Raw genomic sequence first — 18815 nt, 5'->3', positions numbered from 1 at the left:
CATTTTTTCTAAAGAAGGGTACTTTGTCATTTTGTTATTAGAGTTACTATTGCTGGGAGGAAATAGAAGATTAGTCCATTAACGCAAGACAACAGTTACCCTCTACTTCAGTGGGAAAACTGCAGTATAACATCCTTCCATTACATCACATTCTAAAAAAAAATCTCACTTTCACAGGAATTAACATTAATGTAAAGAAAGTTATTACTGTAAAATTACTGTAAAGAAGAACATACTGTAATTATAATACAAAGCAACACAATGAACTCTCTGTGAAGCACAGTGAAATTGAGTGTCTGGAAGCTAAAGCTTGGCAAACGAATGTCTGAAAAAGGCAGGAAAATTTTTAATATTCTCTCAGACTTATTTTGAAATTAATGTTTTTCTAAGCATAGTGAATTCAATTATACCTGTATACTATAACACTTTGATATTTAGAGAAAAGTTAGATAACAGATATTGAAGAGCAATGCTCCCAAATTTAGGATCTGAATGCTTCCCATCCTGAAAAAACATATGTAAATAAAAGAAAACTTTAGTGCTTTGCACAAATAAATAAGCAAAAAAAACCAGATTGGTATCCAAGTATTATTAGAAATTAAAATAAATAAATAAACGGAAACACAGCTCTGTTCTCTGTTATTCAGATATACTAAAAGCACAGGTGGATTTTTCAGATACTTTAAGTGCTGCCTTTATCACTTGGATTCAGGAGTTTTGTGAGAATCTGATTCTGAATGATGTGTAGGATTCACAGAACTACTTGACTCAAATGGAAATAGTGGATTTTCAAGTACTTTTGAAAAACACGTCAATTAAAGGGAGTATACCTAAATAATAGGTATTAAAACTTTGTAGAGATGCACAGCTGAAAACTGTTCCTTCAAGTTCATATACATGAATTCATACCTTTCATGTATAACAAAGACAAAAGAAGCTACTTTTGTACAAAGAAAAATGAACTATTATAAGATCCCCTCAAAGCATAAATATTAGGAATCATACAGAAGCTCAACCATTAGTAAGAAGTTTACTTAGCAAACAAATTACCTGTTAAATTCCTCTTCAAGAATCTGGTAACAGGCCAGTTTTCAATTTTACGGGTCCATAATAATGCACTGACCTCATACACCACACAGGAATCTGGGGAAACTGATCGAAAATTTCTGGTGCTCAGTGAATTTATTTTCCCCTCTTAAAGCACAAATCAATTCATTTAATGAACAGCATTTCATTACAGAGTAAATATGAAACATTCAGTAACATATATTAACTGGGCAATATCTGATACCTAGTAAGTTATTTTCCTGAAGTTTTAGTATTTACAGCCCTCTTCTCTGACTTTTTTCATGAAACACCTGCTGCTGATTTCCAGTAGTAACAGCTTGCATGTAGGGGAGACTGACCTACTGAGACTCGGTGAAGTAGAAAGATAATTTAGAAAATAGCTCTCAGACTTGATGGTAAGGAAATACTGCTTCCTGCTCATAATTATACCTTATGGAAAATGTATGTGTTTCTAACTTACCTGTAAAAGAAAGCCTTATTAGAAGGCCCAGAACAGTCACTCTGTGAGTGCAATCACATCCAATCTCTTTCTCAAGCTGAAGAACATCCACTTTACCCATTGAGTTTTTGATTCTCCAATCTACTTTTGTGAACATCACATCAGTCTTCAGTTCAATTAATAAATTTAGCATTTGATATAATTCCAATTTTAGAACAGCCTGCAGAAGGAATTAAAAAGCTATAAAACAACAGGGATCTCTAATAAAATCTGTGTTGGTTGTGCCTTGAGAGGCACAAACATTCCTGAAATTTGAAAAATTGTGTAGACACATGGTCTGTATTTCAAAGTCCATTACAAAATTTTTAGCTTATGGACCATTGTGTCTGTCACCAAATTTTTAAGGTGAACAACCACCCAAGTACATTTAGGCTTACAGGCCTAATAATAAAAATACAGACAGTATGTATCTGCATCCAGCCAGCCACTCATTTTGAATAGTTCTCATGATCATGTGAGTCTGAGGGAATCAGCATACTGGTAAGTACTGAAAACATTAATGGTGACAGTCATCACACATCAGGAAAATAAATAGCATATTAGAGCAAGGCAGGAGGGCACTGACATTAACAGGGGATGACGTGAAGGGAGAGGATTCCCATGCTATAGAGAAGAGCACAAAACAAAATGCAACATGTTTCAGACACAGAAATTAGAACAGCTATTTTAAAATGAGCAAATCATCAGTAAAAGTATAAAGGAGAGTTCAGAAGTATCTGCCAAGGTTGGGAGTGATTATTGACACGGGCAGGGAGAAATGGGATGCCAAAGACTCGCTGATGAGTGTATAAGCATCCACCTGCCAAGAGCCAGGAAACTGACAAGTCATTTAAAGAACTAGGAAAAAAAAAAAAAATCAGGACTGAAAGCTGTCAGGCTCTAAGAAACATTTGAAAGGGTATTCACTCTTCATAGATCCTGTCTTTCTAAAGGTAATCTCACTGCACAAAAAAAATGTGAAGGATGTTTCTCTTTTCAAAGAACTTAGATTTGTCTCTTGCAACACAGACAGTACATGTGACTCCATATGGGAATTATTCACCATATTGTTCCATTTGCATAAGCCATTATTTTGTTTTGTTACAAGATCTCAGCTAATAGAGAGCTGCCTCTTTATAATCACTTTCTGGTTAATTTTGTACTTCACCATAAGAAAAATATTATGATCTTGTACAATTCCCAAGATAATGTATTTGAAATAAAAAGCAAACTTATTTTGAGACATGCAGCAAGAGCAATGTGTAGTTAGCAGGTGGTGTCAGTGTAGTGAGGCTGTATGTTCGCAAATGTTTAGTAAGCAGGGGAGCTCTGCCTTGATCCTGCTATATTTGATCTCATTATACTCACCAATGAATGCACTTTGTGTTGATTTTTATCTTTTCTTTGAGAAGAATCAGACTCCAGGGTTTTTTTATTATGGTAGGCATAAGGAATTACAATTTTTCCCCTGAGAAAAATTTCACATGTAATATTTATTTTCACATTTATTTTCATATTTCTGTGTATTTTTTTCTATAACTGAAATAATTATATATACATATTCTATACTTCTGATTTCATTGTAAATAATTTTGAGTAACAAATTAAGGAAAAGAATGTAAACTAAATAACATGAGTAACTATTCTCAACATCCAAATATTTACATGAAAAAACCTACTGGTTTTCAGGGATTTGTAAAACATTTATAGACACTTCTCAGAAATTAATTTAAGCTATACCAGTTGTAAGCCCTAGTTTTGGAAATGTTTCCTGAAATGGTCCAAGGCTAAATAATGTTTGATCACCTCCAATGACCCCTGTGCAAGATCTCCGTTGTGAATGTTTAAACTTCTTTTTCATGGTCAGTGGAAACCATCCAGGACTGCTTCTCTTATTTAGTTCCACTGCAAATGTTGAACCATGAAGATGCAAAAAGGGATGGTAAATGGCATCCATCTCTTAAAGTGGTGTAGATTAGTCTTTCCTCACTGAAGTAAAGAGTTCTTCAGATTTCTGTCAGTGAGAAGGTGGTGCAGTTTTCTCAGCTTGAACAGTAAGGAACTGAACAGATGATAGTGATTAAATACAAAACCTGAGTCATTCATTGACTCTTGATCTCTGATTTGTGGAGTAAAATAACGACTCAAAGCACTGGACATGAATGACTAGTAAAATAAAATGTAAAATGTTGCAAAATTGTATTTATTAAGCCCTCAACATGTCTTAGAAACTGCATAAGTACAAGAAACTCTTCATTAACTCTCTTCTCAGGAAAGTATAATTATTTTCACCATTTCTCTGAAAATACAGAATATTATTATTGGAAAATTAGTTGTTACAATCAATCCTTCCGTGACTTTTCAATCTTGAAGCTGATTGTGACCCTCAAGTAACAATAATATTTCACAAAGTATAATGTTTTATTATGTATTCATTTAATACTATTTATGAAAAATATTGTGGAAATGATACTATTAGGCTTTTTATTATTATTATTACATCCTTGGATTTCTGTAATAGATCTAATAGATTAGAATACTTGCCCTGTACCTGGATATCACATTTTGAAAATCCTCCTCATATCTTTTTGTGTTTTATATTACAATTGATCATGTCTGCTTATACTGGGCTACTGACGAACAAATGTTCATGAGTCAGGTGTCACTGACTCCAGTGTAATGAGACATGCATGACTTCAGAGGAGGATGCAGATGTGTTCCTGAATTTGGTGTAGGATTCTTCTCTCTTTCATAATGACTAACATAATAATTTGTTCCCACTTTTCTTCATGATTTCTGTGTGATATACTTTATTTATTTATAGAAAAGTATGACATACATCAGCAACTATAATAGATTCTATATTAGGTGTTCTGTGAAGTAAGAAAACACAGTGTTCTAGGCAACCTGACATCAACATTCAGAAAAGTTCTCAGAGCTCACACGTATCCTCGGAATTACAGACAATACAGAAAAAATCCTGATAATTGAAGTGCTACTCAGTTATCTTTAGAAATCTCCAAAACAAGCATTCTTTACAGGTGCATAGTGTTCCCTTCAAATTGACAGGTTATATTTATGTTGAAAAGCTGAAAATACTATTTGACAGTATCATTTCAAATTAAAATGTAAGAAAACTGGGAACAGGGCTGAGGCTGGGTAAAGGATCACATTCCAGAGTTTACAGCCATTTTGCTTTTAATTTAATGTGGGCTTCACACAACATCCTGAAACTAAAAGAAATATCAGTTCCAATGCTCCAAAATTCACAAGTCAAAGTTAGATATTTTCTGTAAACACAAATAGTGTTCTATTAAGAATCATGAATATAATAATTTTCTCTGTTTACCTCATAGAAGATTGACAATGAATGAGTAGGGAAGTTTTTCACAACATGATCTGCACATAGTAATTGTGCAGTTGGAGCATCAGATTTACCATGTTGTCTGTTGGTACACTTCTCAGAAGAGTGGATGCTTAAGAATAATGTTTCATGGGTATTTAAGAAAAACAGTAGTAAGAAAAGAGTCCATATATGGTCAGGTATTTAAAACGTTTCAATACTTGTTGAGAATTCTGTAAATGGGTATAGATCTCTTGTTTTATTTTCTGATAGGTGTTCGGCTGGTTCATATTTTAGCTTCAAACAAAAAATATTATTTGGATTACATTTATTTAAATACTTCTGTATCATGGAGCTTGCAATACCTGAGACTTATAAACGCTGTAAACTGATGTAAAATGTAACCTGCCTGAAGACTAGCAAAGTTCTAAACTTTATTTCTTTTATGGCCTTCTTCTTTAGAACTTGTTTTATTATTCATAAACACCACCATAAAAAAAAAAAAAAAAAAAAAAAAAAAATTAAAAAGACCAGGAAATTAACATGATTTTTAGCCAACAGAAACATTGCAGAATATATCATTTCATCATTTATCCTACTCTTTGTGCCTGGTCACTAAATAGAAGTTTTCCAGAGGTACTATCTTGTTCATCTTGCTGGACTGCTTGATATGCATTTCCATAGAGTTAATATGTGGGTTTTTGCCATGTTTGTCTGATTTTATATGTGGGGGGGATTTTTTTTTTTTTTGAGTTGGTTTTGTTCTGGATGTAAACAATAGTTAATGCATGCTTTTAAATCATGCTTTATATGAACTCTATCCTTTTAAACTGTATTAGGAGAGAGAAAGTGAGATAAGAGAAAGCTAGCAAAAGGACATAGGGAAAGGGATTTTTGAATACTTTTCAAATTATTTGCCCGACCCAGTTGGAATCTGTTTCTATTCAGGTGTGCTGACTCCTAATAAGACGAACGGTCTTTGTGATGGAAACACCACGGAAGAAGACTGTAGGTAGGAAAGCTCCACAGTTCCTTTTAATCTGAAGAGTCTGAATGACAACACTATGCCAGAACTCATAAACATGTTAGAGAACTGTGAGATCAAGAGGTTAGGAAGACACTGGTTTAAGACTAATTGTCAAATGAGGTTTTATCAAACTATCACAGAACGGTTGAGATTGGAAGACTCCTCTGGGGGTCATCTTGCCCAACCCTCCCTTCCACCTAGAAGCAGTTACCCAGGACCATGTCCAGATTTTTTTTTAACATGTTCAAGGATGGTGACTCCACAACCTCTCCCAGGCAGCCGGTGCCAGTGCTCAGTCACCCTCACAGTAGAAAATTGTTTCCTGATGTTCAGAACCCACTGAATGTCCCGATCACAAATATGAAACTGAAATTTGTGACTGGGACTTTGTGGTGTTGCATCTCAACCACTTCCCTGGGCTGCTCTACAACCTCAGAAATCTCTGTTAGGTCTTGGCATTTGAGTAATGGGTTGGACAGTTGGGCAGCCTTTGATCATACCAACAACTTTTGCATGACTAAGGTGGGGTGTGGTACTGCTCATACCAGGAATTCTTGTTGCCTGTCAAAGGTGGAAATGAAAAAGGTAATCAGTCATTGGGATGTTCCTGAGCTGAATCATAGCCCAAATGGAACAGTACCATTGTCACTGAAAAATGACCAACTCAGATAATGGCCAGAATGAAAATTTACAGATGACTAAAGCCGATCACCTAGAACCCTATAAATAACAGTCCAAGTCTGACTGAACTCTCCTGGACTGCAGCAGGCTGTGACCAGCATCTCCCTTTGAGTGGGATGCTACTCAGAGCTTCTGAACTCCTAAGTTTGTGATACCAGGGGGACCGTTGCCAAAAGCTGGTAACAGCACCTGAGCTGATACCCCTGCTTCTTGAGGCTAAACCCTTCACCTGTTGATAAACAAAAAGACATTCAACATGAGTATTTCACTGAACTCGAGGGGAACTTTTAGTATGTATACCTTTGTACATGTATTTCTATGCACCTATTCCTTTTTATATGTGTGCATGTGTGTGTGCACAAACTGATTTAGATACCTCATAACCAATACAGTATAATATACGTATATATATATATGTCAAAAATATACAGTTAGCATTTTGGATCAGTAATCAAATCACTTTTATAATTGAAGTAAATCCTATCAAATCACTTCATAAATGTTAAATTTATTGATGAGTAAGTGCTGCTACTATTTTGTCAACAACCTTATACTGTGTGTAAATCTTCACTCTCAATATATACCCTTAGATATAATCCATTTTCCAAGTCTGAGGCTAAGATTGGATCTAGCAGCACCTAGGCTCTAAAAAGAGTTTAGAAATTAAGGGGGCCCATTCTGAACCTCATGACTTAGCAGAAGGATCTCCTTTACTCTTTTGTCCTACTCTTTATATCTTTTCTTTATATAGACATAAACTGTTGACCAAATCTGAGACTAAGATTGGATCTAGCCACACCTAAACTCTGCCAACGAGTTCAGAAAGCAAGGGGGTGCTCTGTAAAACTTGTGACTCAATGGTAGCACCTCCCTTACACCTTGTGTCTTTGATCCCCCTGTAAATAATTTCGGTTTAATTTTTACTTGATTCTAAATTTGATTTTTATTTTAACTTGATTTTGAATTTGTTTTTTCTTTGTGTGTTCTATCCATGTAATAAGTAAGAGAGTCAACCTGGCTGTCAAACTTTGTGAAGTTGCACTCCACCGAACTTGTATTAAAACTATTTCACTCATATTTTTGATGGTGAATCTTTAAGCAACTTAATCTAAACCACTCATCTGCGACAGACTTTATGCAGTCCCAACTGCAAATACTCAGAAAGTTGCTCTTTTTTCATGTCCCTTTCCTAAGTGATCTTTAGTCAGCATATGTATACACACATATATATATATGTATATAAAAATAAGAATGTGTGTACGTATATATGTATGGGAGTGTGCATACGCATGTGTACTTATGCATAGATTTGTAAGTATGTTTATATGATTTATGCATATGCAAATGTGTGCATATATATGTATACGTGTGTGATCCAAAAGTCCGTGGCACTCTGAGGTTAACATAAAGGGGCAAACTGAAGACCAAGATACTGGAATTACGATCTGAAGGAGAATGTTTTTATATAAACGCTTGGTGACCCATACACATTTTATAGTAATCAATTTCTAAAAGTGCCAAGTCATTTCAAATGTATTTAATGATAATACAGTTAGGTAGAATATTTTGATGGTAATTGTTTGCAGGTGAATGGTAAAGTAGATGAAGACTCTTTAAAATCCTGTATTCATGTTAGCAGCAATTAAGAACCTGGACATAATCACAAAAAAAAAGGCAAGAAAAACTCATTGCTAAAATGCATCACTATTATTGCATTATACAATTTATTTAAGCTATTTTAATGATAGTTAAATGAATACAGTATAAATATGTCATCATAACTAAGAAAGTCTATAAAACTTAGTGGAATTATGTTAAGTGTTGTGCATTATTTTAATGTGTTTGCTTTGAGAGATGATCTATAAAATGTTTATGAAATCCATGAAAATATATAAAGGTGTACCTTGTGATGTAAACAACCCTAAATTGAGACAGGCTGTTGAAAATGTATGTATTTTAGCTTTATAACCCATCTTTATAAGAAGAAATTTAAAAAATCTATACTAAACATAATGTAGTTGCACTTTGTGATTAAACTTGTCACAATTTATTGCTCTAGTGGGACCCATATTTGTTAAAATGCAAACAAGAACCCATAATTATGATCTATTTAAATGAATGTTAATATATTATTCAAACTTGAGATTTCACTGTTTCTTCATTCAAATATTTTTGCATTTGTTGCTGTTATAAGTAGCAATATTTAATTCTCAAAAAGGAAACTTGTTTTTCTTCTATGCTATTAATGAGTTTGGTTTATGTCTTACTGCATATACAATAAACACCCAATAATTTTTTATGAAAAGTAGTCTCAGTAGGCACATTAAATGTGAGGCTAAAACAGATCATTAACCTTATCTAATTTTCCCAGCTATTTAATTCAGTCAGTTGCTAAATTATTTTTTATTTGTGTTTAGTGTCAACAACATGAAATGTGAAATTTAATCCAATTTCTATTTGATGTGAAAGAAAAAAAAAATCTCTAAATTTGCTGAAAATATCTAGAAAACTTGGTTGTCAAGGGGTCTGATTGCTGTATGAAAAACTCATTTGATTCACCAAAGACCCTGAGAAATATTGAGGTGTATTCAGAGTGAAGAATACCCTAAATGTGATGTTTCTAATCTACCATTAGTCCAACTCCATGACATTTTATAGATATCAAATCAATGCACTAGGCTGTTTCACAATAATCAAATTATACACATCATCTAAATTGTCAAAAACAATGTAAAAAGCAGGTGGAAATTTCTGAAATGAAAACCAGCACCCATATTTCTAAGCTTCTGAGCAGAATCTCAGGTATCTCTATTGGGTTGGGGTTCTGCAATTCAAAGATGCTTAGAATTCCCTTCTAAAGGGAATTTGTCTGAAAGCATCAACTCTTTGCTTCAAATTTCTTTAATGAATCTTAACTCCTAAATTTGACAGCTTTCTATAATGTAGAGAAGCTTTGCCAAATGTTTTTCTTGTATTGTTACTTTAAACAACATATTTAAAGTCAGACGTTTTAGAGTTTCTTACAGTACAGCAAAGCCTTGAGTACAACAGAGTCAAGGCTACTCAATAAACATGAAGTCCAAAAGCATACTGAGCATGATGACACAAACAGAAACAAAGATAATAGAAACTGAAAGCTTAACAAAACTGAATATTAAATAAAAACAGATGAAAATTTAAAGGCTTGGTCTTGTTCCCAGTTGACAGTATAAATGTTGTACTGTTTGATTTTGTTTAAGATTGCTTAATCTGTTGGTTTCATACAAGTGTAATTATGCAAATTTTGCTGCAACCTTTACTCATCTAATAGCTATGTATGTGAAACTTGAAGACCTAGTCTTGTAAGATGTTTACAGTTTCTGACTGCTGTCTGAGAAATCCCAGTATTATTTTTCTCAGTTCACCCTGTGTTGCAACCTGTTTTGCAGAGCTAGCAGGTAGTGCTGCTGTTCAGATTGAGTTCTAGGCCCTGCAAAGGTAGTCACAAAGATCTCTGATGTTGACTTAGTAAACGAGGATGTAGCATTTGCATTTAACCTAACTTATCAATAACATAAACTAGACTAAACCATATTGAAAACTGCAACAAGCATGAGGAAATGTGAAGGACTGTGCCACTGGCACACATGATAATGCTTCGGTTTGGATGGAAGAGAGTGGTTCTACATATCATCTCAAAACACAAGAGCAACTGGTGAGGGCAGGACAGCATTGTGGTAAACAAACAAGGAAGGTCTTGACCTAGAATCAAAGAATGGCAAAAGGACCAAACAACCTGTAATCAAACTCCTTTAACCATTGCTTTGCTCATTTTTAACATGTGCTGGAATAATTTTAATGAAAATTGTTTGTTGATTTTGAAATGATACATTGAATAATTGGTCAATAATTTGTCACTGTATTTTAAAGTGTCCATCACTTCAATGTTGGGATAGCTGTGCCCACATTGTAAGGGTTAGTCCAAGAACAGACTAAAGATATTCTCAGCTGATATGCAACAATGTTCAGGCAACAAGTGTGATTTGTGATCCTCGTACCTCATAATTTGTGAAAGTCTATAATTCATCATAGATCCATTTACTTGGTGACAAGTTACTCTCTTGAAAAGCAGTGGTCATTTATTTGGGTTTGAATGTCTTTTTCTGCTGAATGGTATTCTTTCTGAAGTTGGACTATAGCCATACAGCTGGGAATACACTTTGTATCAAAAACATAAGGACTACATGTAGGATCATATTGAAACTGCTTTAGATTTGACGGCAGTTTGCTGAACATGAAATACTTGAGTTATCTATACTATATTGCATTATTGAATGTCATATGAGGAAAGGTGGACAACTCCAGACACCAGTTACCTCCTAGTTTAAGCAATGTACTTTTGTTCACAAGCCTAGCAAGCTCCACTTCTATCCTAGTCAGGTGTTTTGAACCTACTGCTCCAAATTAAAAGCTCTTCCAAAGGTCAATTGTTCTACAGGTGGGGGAACTTCTGACCCCTAGATTAATTTTTTTCACATATATTACTCTTTTTTCTAATACCAATACTGGACTTTAATGTAAATAGGTCATGTTTTCCCTTCATAAATCCACTTTGGACAAATTCCAAAATCAAAACATACATAAATATAAGATCTCCTTTTTACATCAATTTTAGAAGACATACTTATGTAGACACTACAACAGTATTATAGAACGTTACTGAGAGGAAAATTGTTAACTTTTAACTTTTCAAGTTAAAATCTGAAGAAGAAGTGAATAAGGGTTTTCTTTCTACACACAGAAATTGGAACCAATGCTCATTTAAAAAAAAAAAAAAAAAAAAAAAAGGAAAAAGAAAAAAAAAGGAAAAAAAAGGGAAAAGAAAAAAAAGGGAAAAAAAAAAGGAAAAAAGAAAAAAAAAGGAAAAAAAAATTAAAGCATCTATCTTAGTGCCAAGTTCCCCTATCCAGCCAGGCTTTCCATCACAGTCTGTTTTAAAAACTCGTATTTCAGTACAAACCTCAAAAGGCTGAAAAATGCAATGCATGCTGCTATGAGAATGAACAAGGTAGCTTACTGATGTGTCACACACATGAGATAACATCATTAGTTTCCCAGTTATTGTTCTCCATGGACGCACAATTTGATGTATACTCAGTACAGCAGAAAGTGCTTGTTTACTTTGCTGTTTTGAAAAGTTGTGTATCCTTTCCATTAACTTATGTATCTCATATATATCTGCTTTGTCTTTTGGATTTGCCACCTCTTCCTTTTATGACTGTCCATTGTGGTTTCTCCTGTTCCAATATCTATGTGTTTTTGTGATCTTATGTTCTTTGTGGAACAAGGTATGCTTTTCAGAAACTTCTAAGGCAAGCCACTTTCAATTCTTTGTTGCAGACACTGTATGGTCTCTTCTATCGAAAACCAAATCTGACTAAGCATGGACAGCAGGAAATCACTAGAGCAGTTGATACTCAGCCTTTTTTCCTGTTATTCTGATTTGTCTAGGGAAAGGTGCTGAATTTTACTTGTCCTCTGATAAGTTTAGAAGCTGAACTGCGCAGCAAGAAGTTAGAGTCAGAGTCTTGCTTAACTAAAGAACAGAAATTATTGAAATGGCTCAAGTATATTGTTGCAGTTTAATCCTGTCCAGCAGCAATGCCCCATCCAGCCCCTTGCTCATTTCTGGCACATTAGGATGGTGGAAAGAATCAGAAGGGTAAAAGTGAGAAAACTCGTGGGTTGAGCTAAAGACAGTTTAAAAAGTTTGCTTAGTAAAGCAAAGAAAAACAAGGGATTAATTCACTACTTCCCATCGGCAGACAGGTGTTCAGCCATCTCCAGGAAAGCTGGGCTCCATCATGCTTAACAATTACTTAGGAAGACAAATACCATCACTCCAAACATCCTCCCCTTCCTTCTTCTTCCCCCTGCTTTATATGCTGATCGTGACAGCATATGGTATGGAATATCGTCTCGGTTAGTTGGGATCAGCTGTCCTTGCTGTGTCCCTTCCCAGCTTCTTCTACACCACCAGTCTACCCCTTGCTGGGGTGGTATGAGAAGCAGAAAAGGCCTCGGCTCTGTAAGGACTGCTCAGCAATAACAAAAACATCCCTGTATTCTCAATGCTGTTTTCAGCACAAATCCAAAACCTAGCCTCATAGAAGCCACTGAAGAAAATAAGCTTTATCCCAGCCAAATCCAGTACAGTATATTTATACTTTTCCTTCCTTTCAGCATCACTGTCTTTTCTGCAGTGACTCATGAGAAATGGAATATACTATGTCTGCAGGACAAGGCCTCAAGGACAAGAGTCCAAGTACTGTTAGCCTGATGAATAGAGACATGTTAGAACTTGTAGGGCCCAAGCTAACTGCAGACTCTTGAGCCGTTGCAGTTGAGATGGCAACCAGATGGACAAAGAGGAACAAGTAGCCAGATAAGGGAATGGATAGTGCCAATAAGGAACTTTATTAATTAAGAAAGTCACGTAGGAAGAAACCCCCTAATCTTAGAATCGAAATTGTTGCTATGACAAGGTAAACTAATCAGTTCCTATTGTTTTAACGGTGTGCCTTAAATGTCAACCAATCAGTGTTTTTTATGCTTAAGATTTAACCAATCAGTGTGTAATATGTAGAAGATAGAAATATATAAAATTGTAAGAAAATCACTAATAAACGGACAACTTGCTTGCATCAAGCTGCGTCCCGTCTCTTCATTCGCTGCAAATTGGTGACCCCCAACGTAATCCGGTGAAGGATCTGATGTGGAGCGGATCTGGAATCACCTATCTGAGCGACTTGCAGCGAATCCCACAGAACTTTGAATGATCCGCTGAAAGGAAGCAGGAGCCAGCCAGAAATCCCTCCGGAGTTGAGAGGTGAGCTGTGGGAAATCCGTAATGGGGAATCAGGCTTCGTCCCCAGAAAGAGACGTTTATGAGCTTATGAAAGGTCTTCTTAATAAACATAAGAAAAGTATTTCTGGGCAAGACCTTAAAGCAATGCTCAAATGGGTGCAAGTAAATATGCCCGCAGTGACTGCATCTACAAGTTTTACGCGGGAACTTTGGGATGACACAGGGGTGAAATTGTGGGATTCTGAGACAAAAGGCAATACTGAGTCCCACTGTCTGCTCTCTTCATGGAGAGTTATTTTTGAGACTATGAAAGCACAGGAAGAAAAGCCAGAGGAAGGAGAGGAGGAGGAATAGCAAGCTCCTATAGCTCTTTCCTTATCAGCCTCTAAGTCACAGTGCTGTAGACCCCTGGGTGTCAATGCAGTGGAGTATCTGCCAGAAGAAGATCCCTTTGACCCAGGACCGATAGACCCTGAAAAAGAACCTGATTTCTACCCTCCTGTATACCCTCCTGATCTACGTGATGTGTGGACAAAAATTAAGAAACAAGCCTTAAAGGAGGGGGATTTAGAAATGGCTAAAACTATAGTTGCTCCGGTCTTGTATACTCAGGGTCGGGCAGGGGGAGCACAATGAGAGGCTCTTTCTTTTTTGGTTGTTAAAGAACTGCGCCGCACAGTTACGGAACATGGTATTTCTTCTCCCTATTTTATAAGTCTGTTATCTTCTGTGTTTGATACTTATATCATGACTCCTCATGATTTGAAATCTTTAGCATGATTGCTACTAACCCCGCCTCAGTACACCTTATGGGAGTCGCATTGGAGAGGAGGACTTCAAACACTCCTGCTCACGCATGTTAATCATAATGATGCTGCATTAGCTGCACTAGCAATAGAACATCTTACAGGCACCGATGCACGTGCTGATCTGGTAGCACAGGCTCAAAACTGTGAAGAGGCAAAAAAGGCTTTTTTCCAGGTCCCTGACTTACAAAAGCCACAAAAAGCTTTTACTAACATCACTCAGGAATCTCAAGAACCTTATATGCAGTTTATTGACAGGCTAAAACAGGCTTTGGAACATCAAGTAGATAATGCGGAAGCTCGGGATATATTGCTAACAAAACTAGCTGTTGAAAGTGCTAATGTTGATTGTAAAAGGCTATTGAAGTCCCTTCCCATCCCGAACCCCACTCTGGTGGAACTGGTGGAAGCATGTAACCGAATCGGTACAGTTGACCATACGTTTGAAGCTATGGCTGCTGCTTTCGCAGCGATGCGTGGTGTGGGAAATTGCTGTGGTTGTGGTAAGCCTGGTCATCTAAAGAGAAATTGTCTTGCACGGGCTGCAGGGAATAAACAACAACCTTCTGGTCCTGGAGTTTTTCCGAAATGTCGGAAAGGGAGTCATTATGCTAATCAATGTCGATCTAAGTATGACTTCCAGGGACAACCGATACAGGGAAACCGACCACGGAGCATGAGGCAGCGACGCGCGCAGACACAAATGCCACAGCTGACATTTCAACAACCTCGGAGAGAAGTACCAACACCTCAAGTCTCTGTCCAGCAACCTCAGGCAGTGCTGGATTGGACCTGGCAACACAGTAACGTCGCTCGATTCCTCGGTTCATTTATTATCAACAAATGTCAAAGGACCATTACCCCCTGATACACAAGCTCTATTAATTGGTAGATCTTCCACAACATTGTCTGGTCTATTTGTTTTACCAGGTGTTATTGACTCTGACAGTGTGAACGAAATTAAAATTATGGCATGGACTCCATTTCCGCCTTGTACGATACCTCAGGGTAGTTGAATAGTGCAATTGATTCTGATTCCAGCAAGGGTAAGCTCTCTTACTACTGATCACCCTCCGCAGAGGAGAGGAGGTTTTGGATCCACAGGGTTACCTCATATTTTGTGGGTACAATCCATTTCTCCACAGCGACCTATGTATCAGTGTACCCTTATTTACAATGACCAACAAATAGCACTAAATGGGATCATTGACACTGGAGCTAATGTCACAGTAATTTCTCAAGCTAAATGGCCTCCGCAATGGCCACTGACTAATGTCTCTCAGACCCTGGCTGGGATAGGGGGGACTGGTAACAGTCGTCAGAGTTTGGAACTAATTCAAATTCAAGGACCAGAGGGACATGTTGCTTCTGTTAAACCTTTTGTACTGCCTGTCCCTATGGTTTTGTGGGGACGTGATGTATTGTCACAATGGGGAATGTCTATCCGTACACATTTTTAGATGGGGCCATTGAAGTATGCAACACCCTAAAAATAACCTGGAAAACGGATGTTCCTATTTGGGTGGATCAATGGCCCTTCCTTTGGAAAAACTTCGCGCACTTCAAAACTTAGTCTCAGAACAACTGTCCAAAGGACACATTGTACCTTCTACTAGCCCATGGAATTCACCTGTTTTTGTTATTAAAAAACAAACTGGCAAGTGGTGCTTGCTCCATGATCTCAGAAAAATTAATGATGCTATGGAAGATATGGGAGCCTTCCAACCCGGGCTCCTGTCCCCAACTATGATCCCTCAACATTGGCATCTAACTGTCATAGATCTTAAAGATTGTTTTTTCAGTATCCCGTTGCATCCAGATGATGCCCCAAAATTTGCTTTTTCAATTCCAAGCATCAACATGCAAGCTCCATTGCAGAGATATCAGTGGGTTGTACTGCCACAAGGTATGAAAAATAGTCCTACAATGTGTCAATGGTATGTTGCAAAAATACTCAGTCCTGTCTGAAATGCTATGCCTACTGTGTTATTGTATCATTATATGGATGACCTTTTAGTGGCAGCACAACATCACGAAGTCATGGAGAAAGCTGTAGCCCTTGTCACAGATGCTGTGAATTTGGCAGGTCTCTGTATAGCACCAGAAAAGGTCCAAAAGTTTCCCCCTTGGAAATATCTGGGCTGGCGAATAAGAGCACAAACTATTGTTCCTCAACCATTGCAGATCAATACCAATGTAAGAAACCTGCATGATGCACAAAAATTACTGGGAACAATAAATTGGGTTCGAACATTATTGGGAATTTCTAATACAGACTTGGGTCCTCTGTTTGAACTACTAAAAGGGGACACTAATCTTTGTTCTCCACGTAATCTTAACTCTGAAGCAGATACATCTTTACAAAAGGTTGCTTCAGCTATCGCTTCTCGACAGGCCCACCGATGGGCCCCTGAACTACCTTTTTACTTGATTATTTTAAACCCTGCATGACAGCCTCATGCCCTGTTATTTCAATGGGACCTTCAGAACTCAGACTCCTTGTTAATTATTCAGTGGATCTTTTTACCTAACCAGTCTACAAAAAACTATTTTGACACAACATGAAATGTTTGCCTCTGATTGTTAAAGCTAGATCACGCCTGTTAACCTTATCAGGGAAGGATTTTGTCTGTATTTGTCTACCAATAACAACAGTATACTTAACAATGGCTTTATCAGCAATCAGACACCTTTGTTATGGCACTTGCCGACCATACAGGTCAAATAACTTCCCATCCACCTTCACACAAACTGTTTAACATTGACTTTTGTCTGATGTTAAAACCCAAAAGAAGCTAACAACCCTTACAGGCACTTACTGTGTTTACAGATGGATCAGGCAAATCACATAAATCTGTTCTTCTATGGTGGGATGATCAACGGAGACGATGGGACTCGGACATAGAGACAGTCTCCGGTTCACCTCAAATAGTAGAACTGAATGCAGTTGTTCGCGTTTTCTGAAAATGGAATGTACCACTCAACCTTGTTACTGATTCTGCTTATGTTGCAGGTATTGTTACACGAGCCGAAGTTTCTGTGCTGCGGAATGTTTCACATTCACAACTTTTTACCCTGTTACAGGAACTTATTTTCCTTTTGAACTCTTGATCTGTGCCTTATTTTGTTATGCATATTAGGTCTCACACCCCACTACCTGGTTTTCTTGCAGAAGGCAATCGACGAGCTAATCTATTGACGTTACCAGTTCAAGTATTGCCAGACGACATTGCACAAGCTAAACTAAGTCACTCTTTTTTCCATCAAAATGCTGGAGCTCTTAAACGACAGTTTGACCTTACTTCTCAACAAGCGTCAAGTATTATTGCTGTCTGTTCTGATTGTCAAAAACATTCTTTCCCATCAATTGCTGCAGGAGTTAACCCTAGAGGATTACAAAGCCTACAATTATGGCAAACAGATGTTACACATCATTCTGAGTTTGGTAACTTTAAATATATCCACTCCTCCATTGACACATTTTCAGGTGCCTTGTTTGCCTCTTGTCATACAGGAGAAAAGGTAGACATTTAATGCGTGCTTTTCCTACTTTGGGTATTCCCTCAAAGATAAAGACAGATAATGGTCCAGCTTATGTTTCAACAACTATAAAAACCTTTTTTGCCCTATGGGGTATAACTCATATTACTGACATTCCTCATTCCCCCACCGGTCAATCTCTCATTGAACGGTCTCATCAGTCTCTAAAATGTCTATTACAACAACAAAAAGAGGGAATGGGAATGGCTATTCCGGAGGAAAGGTTACAGAAAGCATTGTATGTTTTTAATTTTTTAAATTGTTCTTTAATAGATAACAACCCACCGATAGTTCGACATTTTACTGCAAATACCTCCTTCGAGGCACGGGTTAAAGCCCCAGTATTGGTTCGAGATCCAGAAACAGGTAAAATTATGGGACCATATCCTCTTGTTACATGGGGAAAAGGTTATGCTTGTATCTCCACAGAAAAAGGACCCAGATGGATCCCAGCAAAGATTTTACGACCTTTCTGTGAACCTTTACCGCAGACACCTGATACCGACACTGACCCTACAGAATGAAATAAAAACTGCATGAGGATTTCTGTTTTGCATTAATGTCAGATACCCACATTCAGGATATAGAATCTAGATTTAACTTTTTACAGTGCTTAGAACGAACACTATCACCCTGGATCAAACCACTTAACAAAGGTAATAAGTTTGGACCAGACCAGATCCCCAATGCACTGACAGCACCGCTAGCAGATATTATCTTCCCTTACATCGACTTTCAACGACACCGTCATGAACCAGGTTGGACAGCGTCTCGATTTCTACAGTTATGTTGCTATGAACATGGACCATTCTGTCGACCGTGGATCAAGATTCATTGTGAACTCTGTGATCAGGATCGCTGGCGAGTTGTAAGACTAAGGGACAGATGGGGTCATTGGATGTGTTCTGGGTGTAACAATCAAATATTAAGGTTTAATCAGATACAGTGGGCTGAACGCTTTATGGGAAAACCTCTTTTGGAAATAGAGGGAGTTATAGGATTAGTTTCTGAGATTTTGCCAAACT

Source organism: Falco punctatus (genome assembly GCF_963210335.1).
Source record: "Falco punctatus genome assembly, chromosome: 3".
Classification (NCBI taxonomy): domain Eukaryota; kingdom Metazoa; phylum Chordata; class Aves; order Falconiformes; family Falconidae; genus Falco; species Falco punctatus.
The sequence above is the reverse complement of the archived record's forward strand: the minus strand, read 5'-3'. Positions refer to the sequence as shown.